The sequence below is a fragment of the Periplaneta americana genome, chromosome 17 (assembly GCF_040183065.1).
Source record: "Periplaneta americana isolate PAMFEO1 chromosome 17, P.americana_PAMFEO1_priV1, whole genome shotgun sequence".
In the NCBI taxonomy this organism is placed as follows: Eukaryota; Metazoa; Arthropoda; class Insecta; order Blattodea; family Blattidae; genus Periplaneta; species Periplaneta americana.
This window is the reverse complement of record NC_091133.1, coordinates 49,979,826-50,003,248: the sequence shown is the minus strand read 5'-3', so window position 1 is coordinate 50,003,248 and position 23,423 is coordinate 49,979,826. Positions and strand designations below refer to the sequence as shown.

Sequence of the window (23,423 nt, the reverse complement as noted above, 5' to 3'; positions counted from 1 at the left end):
TTGCCTGGCTTTAATTTCCGTCTACAAGAAACCATGGTAAGGGTTGTTATTTCCCTTACTATCACTCTTGACCAAGTCTGAACATACCAATGCCAGATCTAACTGTAAGCATGGTAACTACTCAGTCACTAAGAATGACTGTCATAAAAAGATATCTCTATTTTAGCCACTCTGGTGTTTTGATAACTTTATGCCCATTACAATGAAAATTATGTAAAAGGAAATTGTGACTTTGTTTAACTCCTTTGAAAAGAGTGCATAATTTGAACGAGACTGAGTCACAGTGGCATAACTGTTCCACCAAAAATGGAGGAAATGACATTTCAGCATAAGTGTCCCCTAAATGGTGAAGAGAAGATATGGTCGGTAGAGTTGTCTGAAAATCCTCCTGGCTAGGTCATATGGGCTCGCTAACTGGCGGTAGATGTCTTCCAAACAATTTGGAGGTTGCGTGTAGATGTTATAACTAGCTAGGAAGTTAGTACAAAAACCGTTTAGTTGTGTGAGCTTGGACTATATCTCTACCGAATGAAAAGTAGTAGCATAGCTCTCAATGTCAGTGAACCAAAATGACAAACATGTACAGCCGGCTAGTAACCAAACATGTGCTCCAGTCGTCCATGGCCTTAGAACAAGAAAGGAATAAACTAATAATATAAAAAACAAACAATAATTTATAATTATAAACTTCGTAACTTCCAATCTAAAATAATTTACCACCGGCTACTCTACCCCATTATCTCCTGGTATAGTTGCCTCATAAGTGGTGCCTTATTAGTATCACTTGTGAGGTTGACCTGTCTTTGGACAGTTGACTAAACAACATATAAAAATAATATACGAAGTATACAATAAATTATGATTCTAGCCTCATTATAACAAATAACAATGAACATTTTCATTTTATCAAAAGAAATACTCTTTTAATGTAAAAAAAAAAAAATATGTATCCTGAAAATATTCCTTTTATGTCACAAGACGTTACTAGAGCAAATCTGAAATATGATACAGTATTTCGTACTATCATCAGGTGAACAACTACTTTTTGAATCTAATAGTGTATCTCGTATGTGGCACATAATATTAAACCCATAATTGTTTTCATAGGAAGTTTGTATCGTAATTCCAATGTTGATCTTGGACTGTAATGCAACCGAATGCCTAACAGCACGAGTCGTCAACATTTAACAAAGAATAATCTGGGAAAAAATAAATGTGTTACACACTCCTGTTTCCATAATTATTTAATAACAGATGAGTTTACTTTTTTTTAATCATGTATATTAACATTACTGGTATGTAAATAATACAATAATAACAGAATAGCTCACTTTGTTCAAAACCTGAAATATTAGTACAAATTAACAATATCCTTCAAACTATTCACGACTGTACACAGCTCCACAGAATGATACTATGCTTTGTTTATGTAAACTGAGTATCAGGGCGAGGGGCATGTGACATTTATACTCCTCACTGTACTCAACTGGAATCTACTGTTTGGTACGAACTTCCTAGCTATGGTACCAGTAATAACCATCATAACATAAAAATAGGCACCTATGTTAAATGGTTATTCTTTTTGCTACATCACTCTCCAAAACCTAATGTGTGTGATAAATATTGGAGAGCAATGGCTTTATTGCCAAGAATTCGGCATTTGTTAACGACATAATTTTAACAAAATATTTAGAATGAAAAACCTACCGGTATTATTTTAACATATTTTATACGGTATATCAAAAGTACTGAAACAAGAATTTTAACTGTTGGTTGTTTTTCATTGCCCACAGGCAGTGCTTTCCTTCTGGAGAAAAAGGTAGTGGAAATCTGTGTAGAATATATTATAATGGACTGGGAGATGATTAGTGTCCAGTGGACGGAAATTTTGTCGTTTTTAACCTCGTTTTCGTCCAACTTTAAGACTTAAGGCCTAAGTGGAATTTATATTAAAAACATAATTATTAACATATTTTTCGGTTTCATGATGAAAAATATAACAAAAAGGTACAGGTATGCAAGAACAGCATTCCGGTGTGTTCTGCCAGAAAAAAAGCACTGCTTCCAGGTATGGCCAACTAAGATCTTTTTCGTGCTAGTCTTTTTTTTTTCTTTTTCTTTTGAGTTGAATCAGTTTCCTCAAAGTTCGTGACACACACTTTGTGGTGTCAGTTGATGGAATTGAATTATGCGTCCTGGATTCAGTCCTTAATAAAATGCTAGTCTAGCAGCCTCATAGTTTCATTGTTTTTATAAAAAGCTTTGACAGTGACAGCACATTGTTGACTAGTCCACTGCACAATAATAAGATAATGCCATAGAACTCGTATTGTATATGGTCGAAAAATACTAGATAACATAAGTTACTTGCCAGGTGTGAAAAGCAGGAGTGGATAACATGGAGAAGCCAGTAATTTCTCTTACTTCGTCCTTCATAGATTTCTCATCATGAGATCCCTGTGAATTTGGTGGAGGAATTATGGAGAGTAGATATTTCAGGATATCATGATCCAAGTCTTCAAGAAGAACGCATATTACTTTCACCAACTGAAAATGAATTGAATTATGCACTAAACATTGTGTACTGAAGATTCTGAATCTACGCATTCCAGTAAGTTACATTAACATGTGTCTGTTCTATACATTAGTTTACATTAAACCTAAAAACAGGTTAAGTAAGCTGTCAGAACTTATGCTCCAAGCACTGTGCCTACATCTTTAACACTGGATACCCAACACTGTTAACCTTGTTCCTTTTCGTATGTCGAGTTTTAACGATCTTCTAGATACTTTTCAGGTGTAAAAATCAGGATTGAATAACATAGGAAAGTCAGCAAAATCTTTGAAATTTTGTAAAAATATCAATTTCGTTAATTTCACTGAAATACACATTGTCAGGATCTGACACCAAAAAAGTTGTTTAGCATGTCGTCCTGTCTGTCTGTGTACAGCATTTTTTTTCTTCTAAAATATTAGGCAAATTTTAATTATGTTCAGTATCTACGGGTTAATTCAATCAGGAATAATGCACATAAAAAATACGATTTTATTTTGTGAAAAATATCCGAATCTTCATTTGAAAAAAATAACATAGTCTGGCAATTAACTTGAAAACAGCTTTTCGGTAATAACTACTCCTAAAATCAAAGTCAAAACTTTTTGGGTGACATAGTATCATTTGTTTTATATAATGTTTCAATACTCTACTGAAAAAAAAAGTTATTTACAGTATTATTCCTGCCAGCCATTCAACTTTTGCTGTGTTGGTTTTTTATTTAAAAAAAATGTTTTATAATTTGCATGAATTTGTAAAATAAAATGTTGTTGTTGTTGTCTAGTGCCTTGCATTTGGCAATGAAGCCATTAGCAGTCGTGCTTTCCAATACTTTTGAACTGTAGTTTCTTCTGATCTTAATGCTTCACAGTTCTTCAAGTGGTCTTCATTCATTTCTGCTGGATCGTTACACAGGACACATATGGGTGAAGGTGGCTTTCATGTAACTGTTTTCTTAACGGGCACCAGTTTTTACAATGTGGCAGTTACATCACCCGACGTAAACCCCCCTTATGCAAGGGGGACCGCACCTGTCGTTGGTCAACGGGTTCTTCTCACCTAGCCGGGAGGACTAAATAGAAAATAAAATATATAAAACAAATTGAAAAGAAAAATGAAAGCCAGGAAGCGGAAACAGCTAGGCCAGCTATGGAGATGGTGGAAATTAGGTTTCCTTGCTTTCTTTTTTTTATGGGGGAGAAAAAAATCATCCAGAGCAGAGAGTTTAACAGCATTCTTCATTCAGATCACTGGTTGGTCAGAGGAAGTCAGGATATACAATAAGAAAGTGTGTGTGTTATATTCACGACACTGATCTTTTACTCCGTTTTCTATTTTGAACATCATTGATAGTATTTGACTGATGATTGTATCTGGAGTACTTTAATTTAGAAATGGAATTCTTCCTTCAATTTATGGATTGGGCTCATTGCCTGTTCAGATTTATGTGACTTTATGGTTGAGCCTTCCATCTCGTCTTTGGTCTCACATTTCTTGTAGGTGTATGCTGTTCTTAGCAGTCTGGTACATGTATTGTAATTGATTGTTACAATCATATTTTACTTCTCTTCTTATTATCCTCGTTTTTTCTAATCAAAGAGTAGAATAGGTACAGTCATTGTTCTATAAAATTTCAGGGCCACTTGTGTAGCTCAGGCAGTAGCACATTTACCTGCTGATTCATGCCTGTACTCAGGCCAGGTTATGATTGCCACTTCAGATGATTATCTAGTTGGTTTTTTTCCGAGGTTTTCCCCAAGTGTAAAGCAAATGGTAATCTCATGCCGAATTCTGTGTTTTATCTTGCTAAATACTATCTCACTATCACTAATTACATCGACACTAAAGTCCACACCTGTGGAGTAACAGTTAGCATATCTGGCCGCGAAACCAGGTGGCCCGCGTTCGATTCCCGGTTGGAGCAAGTTACCTGGTTGAGGTTTTTTCCGGGGTTTTCCCTTAACCCAATATGAGCAAATGCTGGGTAACTTTCGGTGCTGGACCCCGGATTCATTTCACTGGCATTATCACCTTCATCTCATTCAGACGCTAAATAACTTAGTAATTGTTAAAATAACATACCGGTACTAAAAATAAATAAGATTTGAATCTAGTTTCCCTTTTCGTTTTATTTTATAAGGTTAGATAGGCCTAGTTAGGTTTTATCTTCTTCTTTAAGGATTTTCTGAAGCCCTCAGTTGGATTTGAAAAGCAAATCTTGAATTTAGTGGTACACATGATATCGTAACTACTTGATTGATCATTGAGAGAGACTTCTGCATGTGTCATGTATTAATAAATAAGATGGATCTGCCAGAAAACTCTTTTTTTTTTTTTAATGCCTAGTGAAATTGTGAGACTGTATGAGAATGAATTGTCTGCAACGTTTCTTCAATTGACAGGAACGAATATTTCACCTCTCTTACAAGCTTTGTTTAGTGTAGCTCTTAACCTATAGAAGCTCTTGCTATTGTTAAAATAAAATTATTACTCCACATCTGTAGTCTGTGACTATTTACAGGGTTAAAATGTTGCCCTTTCTCGAAATATGTAGACCTATCCTTTTTTCCATTTTTAAGAATCATTTTCAATAAACTGGACTATTTACAGATATCATTAGATGAAACTGGAAATTTCTTTGCAGCAAGAAGTCACCCTTCGCTCCTAATAGAACTGGAACACATTTGTCACAAAAGTGATAAAATTCCACTAGCAAAATCTGAAGATGACGATACATCATGTTGAAACTAGTCATTAAGGTAAAATTACCAATATAGTATCAATAATAACACAGAGATGTCAAAAAGTTGTCTATTTAACAAACAAACAGGTCATTGATGATATATACGTGTTAAAAGTGTGTAATCAAGAATGAATATCCTAAATTTTTTTGATCCCCCTTGAACACTTTTTATTATAACTCATAATTTCACTCTATATTTGTAGTATCAATTATTTACCTTTCCACTAATATTGATTGAAAGAACAATTCTTTAAATAATTGAAAGACGTAACTTACTTTTATATAAGCTTCATAACCATCTTGAGGGTGATACATATGAAGAAGCTTAATAATCGTACGTGGAATCTCCACTCGATCTCTGTATTGGTATTTCAGAAGCATGAGAAATGCCTTGAATGATTCCAAGTCCTTTTTAACAGCATGGATTCCTACTGGAACAAAAACTGGTTCACAGTAAATTATGCCTTGTCTTATTATTCTCTCGATATGAATACTTTCCCAACTTTTATACACTTTTATACCACAAAAAGCTTCATAATTATAGTAGCTATCTGAAAGTCAGTGTTAATGTTATTACTTCGTGAAGATTTTTAAAATATAGGTTACTGTTATTAGATTACTCGTAACTACAGCAAAAATCTAAAATAATAATAATAAAAAGAGGTTTTATCAACTGGAAGCAATTTTAAAATCACCTCACTTAAAGAACACCTTAGACACTGATAAAGGAATTAACCATTTCACAGATGCTGTTCATTCATCCTTAAAGTCTGCATCTATCATGCCAAAGTATAATCATAATCGCCGTCATTCTCATGAAATTTTACCAGTTTACATTAAACAGCTTCTGTTTGAAAAACATAAAATATGCAGACAATGGCAAACTCAACATCTACCATCACAGAGACGTCGTTTAAATCAATTAATCAGGCAAGTCAAAAGTGCTATGGATCAGCACGAATATCAGACATCTGTCTAATATTTCTCCGGTAGTCGGTCCTCTATGGAAAGAAACCAAATGTATTCTTCATGAACCCGCAGTTTTAAAATGCTTAGAAAAATTTGTAGTATAGTAAGAGTTATTCTTATGGAAATTTATACGTGGAATTCGAATTTGCTACTATTTTCTGTCAAAAGCATTCAGGAATGTGTTAAATTACACTTTAAGAACAAGCCTTTGTTATAAAGATGACCACCTCCTAAGCGTATGTATGACAATAGCCACTAACTCCACGTAAAACCAATCAGAGGCTTGAATTAGGTCATGTGACTAAGCACGTGATTGTGGGAGATGGGAGAGTATATTAACAACATTGATTCCTTTTTGTTCTGTGCAACAATATTGAAAAGCAATAACTTTACTTTCAAAGTGTCAGTGAATTTCTGCAGTGTTTTCTATAAATTGTAATGTGAAATTACTTTCTATTAAAAGTATATTTATAACATTTATTTCTTTTTATTCTGTGTAACAACGTTATAAAGCAATAACTTTACTTCCAAAGAGTCACAGTAATTTCTGCAGTGTTTTCTATTTATTATGTTGGAATTTTTCAAATCAGTTTCATGTGGTTGCACTAATATAATGTATTTTTCTTAAAATAAATGTGTTTCAGTTTATTCTTAAAGAGATCAAAGATATTGCAATTTTTAAATCACTCTGTTTCCCTATTCAAACACATTGTATACAACATATCTCCTATGTCTTACACAAGATGCCAAATAAAAAAATATACAACTGAGAAGTGGAATGACCTCTGGACTTCAGCATCAAAAGGATCAGTCACCAAGGAACTTTAATTTTCTGATGTGTATCATCGCCTTCAATGCAAACTACTGGAGCCTGACTTTGTAACTACCCAATTCCTTTCTGGACATAGAAAGTTTAAAAATTACTTCGAAAGATTCAAAATAAAAATTCCAAGTGACTTCTCTTGCTATTGTGGAATCTTGCAATCAGTAGAACATCTCTTATTTGAATGTCTGATGTTTGGAAGATATATGCATTTGAATGTCATTTGAATTGTTGTGACTTGAAATTCCTGAAGCCATTAGACTAGTTACTTCGTAAGCAATGCTGTTACAAGCAGTTTCTAAATTTTATTCTATACATTTATTGTAAGTTGTCATCCTAATTAAATTCTAGTAACTGTAAATTAAGTATATACACTGTGTCCCGTAGAATCACTACCACAAAGAAATATAACTCAGTGAATTTAGAAATATGTTTCTCATCTTGTCTTATGTAGAAACTCTACAAGTTTGGTAACAATGAAAATTATGGCTTTAGTACGCATGCGCGGAGTATGACAACACATAGAGTTAAAATGGTGGAATTCATGGTACAACAGAAAGTGAAATGTTGTTATTGGTTAGTTGAATTGAAATTCCCAATTGCAGTGCAAAGACGATTTAGGCAGGAATATGGTGCAAATGCTCCAGAGTGACATACCATTGTGAAATGGTATAATCAGCTGTTGGAAACAGGAAGAAGGGAAGCGGCAAAAAAGCAATATCCGCAGCTAAAGTTGAAGATGTTAGGCAAGCATTTCAGCACAGTTCAAGGAGATCAATTCAACAGGCCAGTTCAGAGCTGGGTATTCTGAAGTCGACTGTTCACAACATTGTCCATAAAAGATTGCGACATAGAGCATACAAAATTCAACTTGTGCAAAAGCTGCAGCAAAATGATAAACCCAGACAGACCGAATTCGCTAATGCATTGTTATCCCACATTGATGATGACAATGGATTCCTCAACCACATTGCATTCTCAGACAAAGCAACCATTCACAGTGTGGTAAAGTGCCCGTCATAACTGTAGAATATGGGGAGAAGAAAACCCACGTGTCGTAATGGAATATGAACGTGATAGCCCCAAGTTAACGTGTGGTGTGCTTTGACTTGTGATACTGTGATCAGACGTTTCTTCTATGGTGAAAGCACAGTGACAGGGACAATATACCTAGATATGCTGCAAAACTGTGCAGTCCCACAAATACCGGCTGAGTTCTTCTTCCTGCAAGATGGTGCCCCTCCATATTACGCCAATCAAGTTCGAGACTACCTCAACACACAATTTCCAAACAAGTGGATAGGAAGATCAGGTCCCATTGAATGGCCTCCAAGGTCACCAGATTTGACCCCCTTAGATTTCTTTCTTTGGAGATATGTAAAAAGCATTGTTAATCGAATTCCAGTAGCTACAGGATCTAGCTGACCTCTGAAGGCGGATAATAGACGCTTGTGCTTCTGTCACACCTGTAATGCTGCGGAACACATGGAAGGAGATAGAATACAGTCTTGATATTGTTCGGACCACCAGAGGCGCATATGTGGGGGTCTATTGAAACTTGATGAGTTTTTCTAACATAAAATCTAAGTCCGGTTTTTCTGTCACTTAGTTTAGGAGATATTCAGATTTCTTTGTGCTAGTGATTCTACGGGACGCACTGAAGAACAGAAATGTAAATAACTATAACCCTAATATACTTTGTAAAATAGGCTTCTCTATTATATTGGATATTCAATAAATAATAATAATAATTAGTAGTAGTAGTAGGTCAAAAAATCTGAAAGTTAGAATTTATAAAACAGTTATATTACCAGTTGTTCTGTATGGTTGTGAAACTTGGACTCGCACTCTGAGAGAGGAACATAGGTTAAGGGTGTTTGGGAATAAGGTGCTTAGGAAAATATTTGGGGCTAAGCAGTATGAAGTTAGAGGAGAATGGAGGAAGTTACACAACGCAGAACTGCACGCATTGTATTCTTCACCTGACATAATTAGGAGCATTAAATCCAGACGTTTGAGATGGGCAGGGCATGTAGCACGTATGGGCGAATCCAGAAATGCATATAGAGTGTTAGTTGGGAGACCAGAGGGGAAAAAGACCTTTGGGAGGCCGAGACTTAAATGGGGGGATAATATTAAAATGGATTTGAGGGAGGTGGGATATGAAAATAGAGACTGGATTAATCTTGCACAGGATAGGGACCGATGGCGGGCTTATGTGAGGGCGGCAATGAACCTATGGGTTCCTTAAAAGCCATTTGTAAGTAAGTAAGTAAGTAAGTAGTAGTAGTAGTAGTAGTAGTAGTAGTAATAGTAGTAGTAGCCTAGTAGTAATCTAATACCCAAATACTTGGATATATTCCATTTGCTTTCTTGCTTCCCAATAAAGTCTAGCCAGCATTCTTGTAGGTGACATCTTGAGAGTTAAACAACTCGAAAGATGATTCTTATTCATTGTAGAATTTTATTGTCATCACAACACAATTTCATAAAGGTGTGCAGCCAAATATTCGTGATTTGTTAACAATCTAAATGTTACTACAGTATCAAGTCTTTTACAATTTTATATTTTACAATATAGCTGCCCATAATTTGTCTTTACTTTGAATTTTGAAGTGCTCCAACAGTTCTTTCTGGAAGTTTCTTTTAATTATAATTTTTGCAAAATGATAGGGTAAAGTTTGATTTAGTTTCTGTAAAATTTTGGTGCCCTTATTTGCAAAAATCAGCAATATCATTAGCAGGGATCCTGCAATGGGAGGGTATCCATTTAAGATGGATAATTTTATTTTGTTTAAACAATAATCTGATAATCTTTTTTGTTTTTAACACTTTACTAGAGATTGGAGAATTATTAGTTGCTATTGCTTGTATAGTCGAAGTTGAATCATTTAAAATAACTGCGCACTGAAATGAATTTATTCTGTAGAGAAGATGTGTTAGTGCCATCTCTATTGCCTGAATTTCACCATCAAAAGTGGGTTGAGTTTTTCCCAATTGTGACATAGAAGCTAAATAATTTTGAGTAAATTCCAGCTCCAGCTCCATCCCCTACTTCTAGTCTATATCCATCTGAATAAATAAATAAATTCATAAATATGTAGCCATTGTGGTTCAGGGTATAGACTGTGAATGGTTTCCAATGTTGCACTTTTTAGAACTGTTCAATTAAATTTGTGTTATGGATGATGTCTATAGCTTCCATTGGTGATATTGGTAAGAGAAATTTTCTGGCTATTGATTTAGGTTCTATTGTTCTTGTAGCTTGATTACTTTCTGTATGTATGGTTTTAAGGTTTCATATTACTTTCCTTGTGCTTCTTCTGGTCCCCAACCGAAGATCCAAGGAAGGAACATTTTTACCTCAGGAATCATTTGCAGAGAGAAGAAATGTCATGTTAAAATTATATTGAGCTTATGTGTTGTTCATTTTACACCACCCAAAGGCATGTGTAGATTAAGGAATTCTATGGACGTGAACAACTTTGCCTTAGATTTATTATACTGCCCTCCCAAGCCAAAAGGGCGTATCTCAAGGATTTTCTGAAAATCAGTTTTTGAAATAATTGGATAGTTCAGATGCTAATATAGCTATTTCCTAAAGGAAATGGCCGTTTCTCAATAAATTGTGCCTTTAAAATGTGATTTAATGAAAGCCGTATCTCAAAATTAATATGAATTCCTAAGCGAATTTGGCGGAAGTTCATTTTTCTAAGCAAAAAAACGTTTCTCAGACATACGTTCTTTTCGCTTAGTATTTCCTATTTGCCATTCTAGTCAAATTAGACGTAACTGCATTAGTAACAAATCCTACGTGTTTTAATCTGTTCTCAGCAATGTAATCGCCACTACCCGAATGCTTATTTCCCATCATTTAAACATAGTTCTTGTAATTAATTCATTGTTGATCATGAAAATTAATATACGAGGTGTGTTCCGATTAATTTTTCTAGCTTATTATTGAAAACATGTCACAATTTTCATTTGCTTGTTAGTTGTTATGTAGTCAAGACGCAGAATATTGATTCTACTCAACCTTATTTTAGAAACGCCATTATAATCACCATGTAAGTAAATAATATATATTTTTATCACTATTGGACTGATAGTTTATATGCACAAATATTTTAGAGACAACGGAATGGACAATGAAATTATTCGTAGACACATAAATTCATTTAATCCTACCATATCACATTAGTACATTACCACAGGGAACATGCACCTAATCGTCTTTATTTACCAAGTGATATAACTCTGACTGCCATGCACCATGATTTTATTACTCAGAATGTTAATTACAAATGTTCATATGAAAAGTACCGAATGGTAGCCAGTGAAATGGACATATCTTTTGCTAAACTGTGAAATCTTCAATGTGCATAATAATAGCCACACAAAGGAAAATTTGGACACTAATTTTTAAACTTGTAAAATGTGGAAAACATATTGAGAGAGCATCAAAATCTCGGGCCAAATACAGAGAAGATGCTGAAAAAATTGAAGATGTTAACAAAATAATTTCAAAAAGTTAACTTGTTGCCAAGACTGGACACATTTAAGGTAACTATATTCATAAGTGTTTGACAGTCTAAATGAGAACTTCATTCCTGTTGGGGGGGAAAAAAAAACAAACAAAAAATGTGCAAGCCGTTTGCAGCTGTCCAGCACGAGGCTCTCTTTAAAAGGAGCAAAGAAGAAATAGTAAGCACTTTCTACAATTTTTTCAAGTACAAGAGAGATTGTTCAAAATTACTCTATGGTTGGACAACTGCACGGTCCAAAACAAAAATTGGACATTCTTTTCATTTTTGATTTACATTGTTAATTCAAATGAAATAAGTGCTAATGAAATTTTGATAAATATTTTGAACCAGGCCATTCGTTTATGCCTTCTGATCCTTTCATCACAAAGTAGAACAGTCAGTGAAAATACGTGGATATAAAGTATATGATTTTGCAGACTTTGTAGATGCAGTAAAATCAGCATCTTACCAGAATGAGGTACTGCCAGTGGAGCTTCAGTATTTTTTTCATTTGATCTGACTGCTCATCACAATATAAATTGAACCTGATTCATTCAAGAACCTGTCTGCATGATTCGGTTGAAATAACGGTTTCCAGAAGATCATACCGTATGCAGTACAAAAGTGACTTTGATGGTACATAATTCAACATAAATTTCCTGACTGCAAAAATAAACTGAAGGAAGGAACAGTTACCACGTCCTGAGCAGAAACGAAAACCTCTTGGATTCTCTGTTTAAAAAAAGAGTAATTTGGGTGGAATAATGAAAAACAGACTGACATTTTGGGAGAATCTTCCAGTAAATGATGACTAAAATTTTATTATGTTCAAGTATCAATTATTTGGTATTAACCAACTTTTCAGTGTGTTGTTATTTTTTTAGTTAATTTATTTACTTCAGTAATTTACGTAGAAGTGTTTTGTGAATGGAGTACCTTAGTAAATATAACCAAACATTTCTTTTCAACTTCAATGTTGTACCTTTGTATCATTAATATAGACTATTAACAGAATGATTGGTAAATAAATTGCTGCCTCTTCACTAATTTTCTAGATAATATTTATCTTAGATTGCAGTATTTTTACAATACTGCTACGCAGTATGTGTTGTAATTTATTAAAATAATAAAAATAATTAATAAAATAAAACAATTAATTTCACTTACTGGTGTATTATGTACAATATGAGATACGCCTAATTTGTTAAGCTTATCAGCATCTTCAACAATTAATATTAATACTTAGCAAATTAGGCGTATCTCAAATTGTCCACAAAAATGTAAGCTAATTAGCCTAAAAATTGTATTCTATATATTTTGAATATATTTCAATAATGAATACACTGAAAATTCCAATACATCAACTTTAAAAGTAGGTGCGCTTTGATCATTCACTAAATCCTCAATACTGAAAAATATTCAAGTTTTGAGATACGGCCTTTTGGCTTGGGAGGGCAGTATAGTAAAGTAGAAACAAGAAAGACAATGAAAAGATCCCCAAGGCCTCAGGTGCTCTAATACCATCAGGGTCAGAAGAAAATAAGAGTTTAGCCAAGAGAGACTAGATAGGAAAGATGAAAGAGGGAACTGATAGGAAGAATAATAATAATAATTAAATAAATATTCTGTACTCCTCTTCTGCAGTAGCATGTTGCATTGCAATTTATCTTCATTTGTAGCCACATATTATTACCTTATTTAATATCTGAATGATACAATTTTGGAATTTGCGGTTATTAATGAAGAGAGTCAGTTATTAAGAAAATAGAATGACACAACTGCTTGCATTTAATTGTAAAAACTATATTTTCATGGACAAACCTTTACAATTAGCGCAAAATATAAGAATTTATAACATTTTCCCATAAATGACTTACATCCTGAAGGTATTTCTGTTGAACTACAGACAATATCTGCTACGTGGGTCCTCTAGTTTTACATCTCTTTCAAAGGCAGTCATGCTAAGGATTTTTTTTTCGACACTGTTGGCAAATTTTGAACCCTCAAGTCTTGGAGCCAATATAGCAGGCATTGTAATTATTATTAGATCACTAGATAAAGAAGAGACATTTGGGTTCACTTTAATCTACTGATTAATCACTTACTGTTGGAAAAATAATTTCCAAGAACTGTTCTAGTTGGAGTCTCCATTATCTTTATTATGTCACGCGACAATAAAACTTTTCTATATCAAATTCTTCTTATTCTGAAACAGTAATTCCTTTTATAAGTTTAATTACAACATGAAATATCTCTCATTTCCTTATATGGATGAATTTTGATTTAAAAAATGAGAATTGTACTGCATTAAGAGCTTATATAATTTCATTAGGTCTATACTAGTATCCTGCAATGTACGAACATGAGAGAAGCAACTAAAACATTACAAACTGTGTCTTATTTCATATCAAAAACTATTCACAAGATCAGTGCTAAAATCCTTCAGCAATTGAAACATGAAATAGTGGAGGACAGCAAATATTTTTATAACAAGTTGGAACAAACACTACAGGCCTCCTCCTGCAGAGCGAACATTGGTGAATCTCGAATTTCGCCATACTCGACAAATTTGAATTGAACATAGCGCCTGTAATGCACGATGCTAGTCTATATTACATTTTAGGGAATAGAGACCTAATGAAATTATTTGATGCAGTGGCAACTTCATAATTTAATATGCACTATTGAGTGACAAATCACTAAAGTGATTTTTTTTAAGAAGATTTAAATTTAAACAAAAATATAAATGTTGTTGTTATTGTTTTCTAATGCCAGGCGTTTGACAATAAAGTCATTTGACCTCTTGCACTCCAATATTTTTCAAAGATGTTATCATGACCAGCCAATGAAGCACAGATTTTGAGGTGTTCCGAATCCATTTCTTGGTTTGAGTTGCACAATGGGCAATTAGGGGACTGATATATTCCAATTCTATGCAGGTGTTTAGCCAAACAATCATGGCCTGTTGCCAATCTAAATGCAGCTACAAATGATTTTCGTGGTAAATCGGGAATTAACTGTGGATTTTGATGCAGAGAGTTCCATTTTTTCCCTTGGGATTGTGTTATCAAATTTTGTTTGTTGAAGTCTAAGTATGTAGATTTAATAAATCTCTTCACAGAGTAATATGTAGATTTAGTAACAGGCCTGAAAGTAGCAGTACTGCCCTTCTTTGCTAAAGCACCCGCATTCTCGTTTCCCAGGATTCCACAATGGGATGGTATCCATTGGAATACAATTCTTTTATTGAGTGATATTAATTGAGAGAGCATTTTAGTTATTTCTGCTGTTTGAGATGAAGGTGTGTGTTTAGAGACGATTGATAGAATAGCTGCTTTGGAGTCTGACAATATAACTGCATTCCTAAATTTATTGATGTGGCATAGAAGATTCCTGAGACATTCACTTATTGCAATGATTTCACCGTCAAAACTTGTTGTTCCATATCCAAGTGATCTATAAAGTGAGAAGAAACAGCACGTAACACCTGCACCGGCACCTTGTTCTCTGGAGATCAAGGATCCGTTGGTGTATAAATGAAGCCAATTTTGTGGAGGGTACCTGATATTAATTGTCTCTAAAGACAATTGTTTCAGTATTTCAATGTTTACTTCTGATTTCAGTATTTCTTCTGTTAAATTTAGATTATATTCTATATTTAATAGAGTTAAAGGGTTTGGTTTAATTTGTAAGTTTTCTTTTAAATTCGGGATATTGATTTTCTGTTTTAATTCTTGAACAATGGATATGAAACTTTTTTGAGTTTTCAATCTACAGAGAGGACTGTATGAATGCCAATTGTTTCCTGGTAATCTGATAAGTTTTTCATATTGAATCAATGCTTTTTCTTCTATTGTCATTTTGATACTGTTAATATTAGTGAGGAATCTCATAGAATCTATTGGAGTTGTTTTGATTCCACCAGTAATGAGTCTGAGAGCTTGGTTTTGAACATATTCTATGTCGTTTATGAAAGGTGAAGTAATTAAAATTTCTCCGCAGTATGTCAGCACTGGCTGTATAAACATTTTGTATGTAGTGTTCAAAGTATTCCTAGAGCATCCCCATTTCTTTCCTGCTAGTCTTTTTAGAAGGGAGAATCTTTTACGAGCTTTTTGAGAAATGTATTTCAAATGGTTGCTCCATGTTAACTTACTATCGAAAATAACTCTAAGATATTTGGATTCGTAAGTCCTAGGAAGGTGCTGGCCATTGTATTGGATATTGAATTCTCTTTCTTTTTTACCGAGTGAAAATATTTGGTAGTTACTTTTGCTTAAATTGAGTGTCATCAAATTTGATGTATTCCATTCATGTAAGTGATTTAGAGCTTTAAGAGCAGAATTTTGAATTTTGTCTCTATGTCTGTAAGATCCGGAAGTCCACAAAACTATATCATCTGCAAATAGTGCTGTTTTCATGTTTGATTCCTCTAATAGGGAGGGTAAGTCATTTATATAAATATTGAATAAAGTTGTGCTGAGGACAGCGCCCTGAGGTAGACCTCGATATGTTTGTCTGTAACTAGAAAGTGAATTATTGAATTTAGTGGGAATGAATCTTTGACTAAGGAATTCTGATATCCATCTGAATATATTGCTAGAGATACCTAATTTCTGGAGTTTTAGTAATAATTTATTTCTCCAAACAGAGTCATATGCTAACTGAAAGTCAATAAATATTGCCAAGGTATCTTCTTTCTTGTTAAAACTGTCTTTTATTTCTTGGCTGAGGCATATGACTTGTTCATTGGTAGAGTGTAGTTGTCGAAAGCCGGCTTGTCTTGGTGATAAAAGATTTTGGGATTCTAAATACCAAGTTAATCTGTTGGAGATCATGGACTCCATGGTTTTTGCTATCATGCTTAATAGTGCTATTGGTCGATAACTATTAACATCATGAGCAGGTTTCCCTTTTTTGTGAATTGGTACAATGATTGCTTTTTTCCAAGCTGCAGGAATTGAGGTGTTCCATGATAAATTGAAAATGGATAAAAGTACAGACTTGGCTTTTTCCCCCAGATGTTTCAAGAATTCGGAATGAATGTTGTCGGGGCCAGGAGATTTCTTGGTTTTTAAATCTTGTATAGCTAGAGTTAATTCTTTGGAAGTAAAATTTTGATTAAATATTTCAGGTTTTGTACTAGTAATATTGTTTTTATTATTTTTATGTAATTCTCTTTTGATAAATTTGTCAGTTTTTTTATATTGGGATGTAATCTGTGAGAGTTTGAGTAGTGTTTATTAAATGCGTTTGCTATATCTCTACTATCTGTTAGTGTTTTGTTATTATGAATAATACGTTGGCTAATATTTTCCTGTGTATTGGAAATATTCTTCAGAAATTTATATGTTTTAGCGCTATCGGTTCTGTAATTAATATTTTCAGTAAATTTATTGAAACTGTTCTTTTTTGCTGTTATGATTGCTTTTTTAAGAATGACAGTCTTCTTCCTCCAATCTTGAGTATCTTCTGGTGTTTTGCTATGTTCTGCTTTGGTTCTTGCTTTATCTCTATCTTGTTTCAATAAATTCAGGTTTTCTGTCCAGAATGGGGTGTATTTTTTTGGTTTGCCTCGTGGAATGTGCTTTTTTGCAATTTTAAGAAGAGATTCACAGAAATATTTGTTCAATCTATCTGAGTTTGTATTTTCCATTAGTGGTGTGTTGAGCTTGAGGTGTTCATCGAGTTCTGTTGTAAATAGTTTCCAATTCGCTTTCTTAAAGTTCCATGTTGTTTTGTTATTGTAGGGTTCTTTTCTTCGGTTTTGGATAGAAGCAATGATGATGTACTTCGGTACATCATTTGTAAAAATATAAACGTTTGTGTCGGATCCAATGAGTTCAGGGAATTTGATTAAATATATTCACTACAGTACCTTTTAATGCTTCTCTAATTTCCCGCTTCATTCATTCATTCATTCATTCATTCATTCACTCATTCATTCAGTCCATTCATTCATTCATTCATTCATTCATTCAAATGTAAATATTTCGGTTGGCAGAAGATATGTCCACAATATGTTGAGAATACTAGGTCTATAATTTGTTACACTTTTATTCTGAATCCAAGTTGTCCGACCCTCGTCTCTTTGAAAAGCAGGAGTTTGGAATTGACACGTTTTAAAATTTATATGGACTTCGTGAGGAAAAGCATTAAATTAAACTCTGATTTGTTACGATTTTAACGAGTTAAGTTTAGTCACTTTGCCTGATGTTAAATTAGCATTGCACTAGAATTCTGCTGTAGGCTAACTTATCCATTGAAGACGATTTTTACAATTTGTTAGATAAAGAGAAACACAGTTTCTGTAGAACTTCGAGTTCTCCCGTGATAGCTTTATTTCAAGTATAGTGTATCATTTGTACAGTCAGCTGTTTATTTCTTCTTCCACAAGCTATTAATCTATTTTTATCTTCAGCTTAAGTTAATCCTCCACTGTCACTTTCATAACGAAGTACAGGTCATGTCCAGATCTTAGTCTAGTAGCCTATGTTTATTAGGTCCATTTTTCTTCCGAATTTTATAATTTCTTTGTGAACTAGACTTATACAATTGCTCATATAAGGAATACCTAACTTAATAATAATAATTTCCTTCATTACACACAAAAAACATTCTTTATAATCCCAAAAGCAAAACATTTGATTTCATTTATACATTGTGGTGTTTAAGTAGGAAATACTTTAAATTGATACCTATGTGTTAACTTAAAAGTACAGTGCTTTAAAATGCATCTCTGACAAAATACCTCTTTTCATTCTAAATCTTTAGATCTTACATAAGTTGTTTACAACTGACATCATGTCCTCATACAATAAGACACTCTCTCTGTCCCTTACTCAATCTTGTTCGATGGCGCAGGTCCTCTGCAAAATTCGCAACGAAAACATGGTTACCATGGAAGAATGATCAGAAAGAGACAATTTTTTAGATAGAAAGAATCATATCCTAAGATTTTAATTTCTAAATACAGATGAAAATAAGGATCTGGAATTTTGGGACATCTTATGTCACGAGACCAAAATTAATTTATTTGGATCGATAGTACAGAGCTTTCCAGCGATAAATACCAGTTTATTCTTCAGCCGCTGGGTGGCATGTGTGCTTAATGCTTAAGTGACTGTCAACAACCAGGCCCTTAAACTCACAGCGCTTCACCAAATTAAAATTTACATGTATACTTACCAACCATAATATGTTGTAGGCTATTTAACATTAATTATTATATTTTATATTAATTACAGAATTTTGTACTTACCCTCATGACAGCTGCTGGAAATGCCGACCGTTAGATTTGTATTTATGGGGAATACTAAAAAAAAACAGAATGTGTGCAAATAATTCTCGCACAATGGAAAAACTGAAAGATAACATTCGTGGCGCAATTAGACAAATCAATGCAGTGGAGCTCATGAATGTGAATGATAGTTTTTTATGGCAATATGAACTCTGTATAGTACAAACTGGTCAACACTTCCAGTAGCTACTGTCATGAGGGTGAGTACAAAATTCTGTAATTAATATAACATATAAATAGGCCTACAACATATTATGGTTAATAAGTATGCATGTAAGTTTTAATTCGGTGAAGCAGCGTGAGTTTGAGGGTCCGGTTGTCGGCAGTCGCTCTGTAATACACAGTTTGAAGGAAAAGGGCAAGAGCATGGATGATATACTTCCCACAGTGAAACGTGTCTGGCTTTATAATGATTTAGGACCAAATGGTATGTCATCAAAAGTTGTTGGTAAGATTCACTTCATTGATGTAATAATGGACAAAATGATGTAAAATAGAATCCTAAAAAAGAATATAAAGTGCAGACAGGATGAGATTTTACTAACTACATCTTCCAGCAAGACAAATGACAGGAAACATTCTGGTTACATTTAATAAGAATGATTTGGAAAATATCACTCCTGCAACGTGCAAAAAAAAAATCCAATTTAATAAGAAGTTGTCAGGTGGTAATCAAGGCGAAGGGATATTTCACCAATTTAGATGTGAATATTTTATGTTTTCATGACTATGCTGGTATTCTTGTTTTATGTGTGGAAAGTTATATACTGTACCTACCTACGAGTAGAAATGGTACATGGAAAATGTAAATATTTGTCTTAAAGTTTGTGTATTATGTATAGACCTACACAATTAAATTTTTTATAACTTTAGCTCAATATTTTGTTCGCGAAATCCACATAGGCTATATGCAATGGCGGATTTAGCCTATAATTCTGCCCCTTCTTCTTTTTACCTCATTTTCACCTCTTCATTTACATCGTCGATAAACAACGGAATTGAAAAACAAGACATGAATTCTGAGTCGTAACTTGAAACAAGATACCAGTACTAGTTTTAAACAGCTTTCACCTTTCCTACTGCTGAGCAAACTAATTAATGATTTCGGACAAGTCTATTTTCTCCAATATATCGCCGCCCCTAAAAATTTTCGCTTTAGTCTGTGGCCTACTTAGCCTCTGCATCTATGATGTAAACAGCAGGCCTAAGCCCAGTAGGCAGAAGTGGTCTCCTATAGTTATACGACAGCCAACTCTTGCTTTGTTTCCCAAGTTTATAATTTGCATCATCCTTGAAAAGCCGTCGTCTTCGGCAGGAATTGAGCCCACGGACCTCGAAATTTAAACTGCTATATAAGAATGGAGTAAGTTCATTACGACAGGAGAACAAACACAAATCAAGGAGCACATCTTACAGTTCCTGTAAAAGAGAGATTAATAATATCCTCTGCATTGCTGGGAATCGAACCCATCTCCTCTGGCTATTTGTAGCTTGAAATGCGCAACAGCTGTAATTAGTCACTATATCGTAATGTGGATTCACAGATCGTACTCTATCAACATAACAGAGGCCTAGATATAAATATACCGTATAATCTACAGCGGAGATAGTAACATGAAAATAGTAGGCCTATCTATTCACAGAAATGGCGTAGCCTATTTGCCATTTTGACTACACGACACGCATATGGATAATATCCGTTATTTCATCATTCCGGATGTATGTACAAGGTGCAAGTCACAATGGATATTAACGCCAAGTGCTGACTGAATTCATACATTTATAATCATATTGAAAGACGTCTGGTAACAGGACATTACGTCCCCATAATGTGAGAGCGAAGACGTGAATTAAAAATAAAACGAAGATCCAATTTATAATTCCTGTGTTAACAAAAATACAATCATATATCTGTAATTAAAGATAGGATAGAATAATAGGGACGAAAAAAATTCTTCGTGCATTGAACGTCTATTTGCAATATAGCCTATAATGTATTTCTTCAATTCAACGTTTCGTTCTTTTTACTATGGCTTTACACTTTTATAAATATTTGTGATAACCTTGAAGTTTGATACTTAGTTTAACTTATTTTACCATTTCAGCAGGTCCTAAAGCAAAATACTCTATTTTAAATGAATATCCTCTTCCTTATTCAGTCTGTTTTACTTTACTTCATAACAATTTAATTTCGTTTTTGTGGAGTCCCGTGTTATACCTTTAATTGACCAATAATAGTTTTAAATAGCATATTAGCGTACCCTTTTTAACAGAACTGTAGGTCAACTTATAATACGAATTATATATAGCGGTACTTAGATAATTTGTGTCCTTATTTTTCTCTACTCCATCTACTTTTACACAATGATGGCATGACCGATTATAGTAAAGTTCGTTATAGGCCTAAATATTAATTATTATTTGAGTATGGGGCTTTGAATTTGGAAACAAATTACTGTGGTTTAAATATTTTTAGAAATAAACTTAACTTAAATGAGATCTGGATCTGAAATTGAAGAAGCTTATACATAGGGATTCATAATACGATATTCCGAATGACGTCACAATAGTATTATTTTATTCATTTTAAGCTGTCTTGTTATTTCAACACACTACATGGAGATATTTCGAATTTAAAATCCACTTTAAAAGAAACGGTTTTAATGAAAATAGCACCGTCTGTATGAACTTAAAATAATAGAACAGTTACAATGAGCTATGAGTTTTATAAAAACTTACCTTACGCAATAGCAAAGCAAGGAAGTTTATAACATCCAAATAAATATAACATAACAAGATCACAAACATCTCCATTACTACGAAAATAATACACACAGAAACCTACCTGTTTCCGTAGAGAGAACACGGAGGGAAACATCACTTGCGTTCACCTCTGTCTCTGTAGATTCTACGTTTTTCATTTTACAGTATTTGAATTTAATGCCCTTAGTCCTAATCAACCATGAATAATGATATAAGAACGCAGCAATGCCAGCAACATTATTAAAAAGACTAACAAACGGTATGCAACAATAAGAAATATTTTATATGTCATTGTTGTTCAAAGACTACCACTACAAAAAATTAATGTTACCAAATAACATTATTTACATTACAGTTACACTGAGTTTGCAACAAGGCTGCCACATTGGGCGATCATCAATTTTGGTACTTAAGTATTAACGTTATTTTTATGATCAGGGATCGTTAATGTATTCGCGGCATCCTCTCCCTTCATCGAAGTTCATCCATATAGTCTTCATTATTTAAATTTCTCTTCACACTTTCTCTAATTCTGTTTATTCGTGTATTAGGTATAGCCATAGAGTAAGTATATTATACAGTACTAACTCTATGGGTAGGTCTATAGCATGCTTCCTTTTCCTACCGGATTGCAGTTTAAACTAGGTTAACGAATTTATTGCCCTGCTTTCTCATGGCATGGTTGTCTTCTATAGTTCTCCAATGAATGTTGAATTATTTAATTTTTAATAGTATACAATTATGAAAGACTTTGATTAATGTTAGACTGTAAAATACAGAAAATTAGAATGGTATGGGCACGTAAGAAAAATGTCAGTGAAGATTTTAGAATGGATTCCACCTGGTTGAGGAAAGAGAGACCGTCGTAGGTGGCTGGTTACCATAATTTGGAAAGCTAAAGTACGGACACACTATTAGTAACTTATGTAATAATGGTCCGTGTTTAGCATGTGGGTTATTATTATTATTATTATTGTTATTATTATTATTATTATTATTATTATTATTATTATTATTATTATTATTATTATTATTATTATTAGTATTACTAGAGGACAGACTTTCAAAATACGCACATATCCTTCTAAATATGGGTGTTTGGTAACCCTAAAACAGTGTGTTAAAATGACACCGTCGTTTTGACATTTTGTTTCAACAAGTCTAACACTGGTAATAAAAAATGTTCCCAAAGAAACAACGAACAACGTTGTAGAGAGAACTCGAGCGCCGACGCCGACAATAATCGCTTTATAATAATTACAAATAGCCAGGATCCGGAACATATCAAATTCTCTATGGGTATATGTCTAGGCTATGGTATGCAAATCTATTTCTATGCTAAGTCGTGTTCAACTAGATAAAATAAATACAATAAAATCTATTTATGCTTATTTGACGATAAGGTCAAGGTGTGTGTGTAAGATTAAGAGTAAGACAGACATACAGTGCAAGGAAAGAGAAACAGGTGTTTTTCGAGCCAGTAGTGGAGTTCCACACATGATCGGTATCTCCTACTTAAACAGCACAGAAATTAAATGTTTTACTTTTGGGATTATAAAGAAGGCTTTTTGTGTGTAATGCAGGAAACTATTATTAGGTATCCCTTTTATGAGGAATTATATAAGTAGTCTAGTTCACAAAGAAATTATAAAATTCGGAAGAAAACTGGATACTAGACTGACCTAGGCACGACCTGAAAATGACAGTGGATAATTAAGATAAAGATAAAAATTGATCAATAGCTT

At 33.6% G+C, this 23,423-nt stretch overlaps 1 long non-coding RNA gene across 1 annotated transcript; it reads right to left on the bottom strand.

Moving 5' to 3' along the window:
- Positions 1 to 2,241: 2,241 nt before the first annotated feature.
- On the bottom strand, positions 2,242 to 21,920 carry LOC138693252 (uncharacterized). The gene is made up of 3 exons (XR_011330264.1): positions 21,761 to 21,920; positions 5,574 to 5,725; positions 2,242 to 2,547 (listed from the first exon to the last, which is right to left on the bottom strand). It is a non-coding gene; the product is annotated as an uncharacterized lncRNA (long non-coding RNA).
- Between the last annotated feature and the right edge of the window lie 1,503 nt (positions 21,921 to 23,423).